The sequence below is a fragment of the Gavialis gangeticus genome, unplaced genomic scaffold, assembly GCF_001723915.1.
Source record: "Gavialis gangeticus isolate Ggan-Ray unplaced genomic scaffold, GavGan_comp1, whole genome shotgun sequence".
Classification (NCBI taxonomy): Eukaryota; Metazoa; Chordata; order Crocodylia; family Gavialidae; genus Gavialis; species Gavialis gangeticus.
Window position 1 is genome coordinate 86,824,929 of NW_017729025.1, and position 1,525 is coordinate 86,826,453.

The following is a 1,525-nucleotide window of genomic DNA, read 5'->3' on the forward strand; positions in this document are numbered from 1 at the left end:
CCCCAGGACATAAACACGCAAACTACTAATGCACTTCCTACCAACTGAATAACATTTGTACCTGTGTCTCAGGGGATACTTGAAGATCCACATGGCAGCAAAGGATACTTCCAGAGATGGACTACACATTTTTAGTTAGTAACAATTCCTAACAATTATTCCTTAAGGTCTTGTGTTGCACAGTCCCAGCCTCAATGAAGTCAAATGTCAGAACTCCTACCAATTTCAACAGGGCCGGACTTGCAACATAAGGGTAGGCATAGGTGACTGGTAGAGAAGGCACAGGGGGGTACATGCCTCCCTGACAGGGCCGTCTCTGCCACTGACGCCTTCTGTGGGTGCTCGCCAGCTCCATCACTGCTGCCGCCGCCAGTGGCTTCAGGAGGCACCAGTCACCTATGGGGGTAGGACACCTGTGGGTGTCAACACAGTGCATCTGCCTTTAGGAGCCTCTTCGCACTAGCACTCTTTGTTCTCTCCCTCTGTATTCTCACCCATCACATCTTGATGTAATAACTAGTGTGGAAGAAATCCAACTTCACATTGTGGTTGAATCAGAACTGACAGAGCCAGCTTTTCTTTATTTAGGGCTATACTGTGATCACAGGGAGGATTTCATACAGCAAGGGGAATCGCCCACTTGTCTGTTTCAAAGGAATCCTCTCCCTCTCTAAGTTTTCAAGCATTTTTATACTTAAGACAGATAAAAAGAAAAAAAAAAAACGACCTTGAAGAAACTAAAACAAGTTTACTTAATTGGACCTCTGTGTACAGAGTAATAAGACATGCAGGATTTGTTTTATCTCAAAACATATAACTGAAATAAGCAGTATCAGCATTTCTGGTCTCTGTCTGTTTTTCTAGTCAGGGAGGCCAGAAGCCCAACTAAATTCACTCTTACATTCTCTAATTTTTTTTTTTAACAAATTATTTATAGCCATTAGCTTTTCAACTTTTAGTTTTTCTTTTTCTTTACTTTCTGCTATTTCAACATACAAATTATATACTCTGTTTCTGGTTGATCGGCTATTCCTCATTTGCTTAACAGCACAGTTTAAGCAAAATTGAATAATCATAAACACTAGACATATTTTAATAAAAACAACAAACAATATCAACAAACTATGAATGACGGTAGAGCCTAAGGAATTGAAAATAGAGCTAAACTAAGAACTCAAATTCTAACTATCTGACTCATGAAATTTAGCTGCTTCTTTTCGAATATGTTTATTTAAATTATGGATTTCTTCTGAATTATTGGGAATATAAGTACATTTTTTACTTATTAAAGCACAGACTCCTCCTTTGCTGGCTAGTATATAATCTAATGCAAGTCAGTTTTGCAATGTCATTTGCCTTATTTTTTTCATTTCTATATTTATCAAAACTAATCAGCAGTAGCATTAGCAATCTTTTCCAGAGAGGCTGCAACTTTATCTCGGGCATAACTAAGCCTGCGGCATAGCTGGGGAACATTATACCTCAAAACCTTTGATTTTCTGTAATTTTGCAAACATTGCAAATT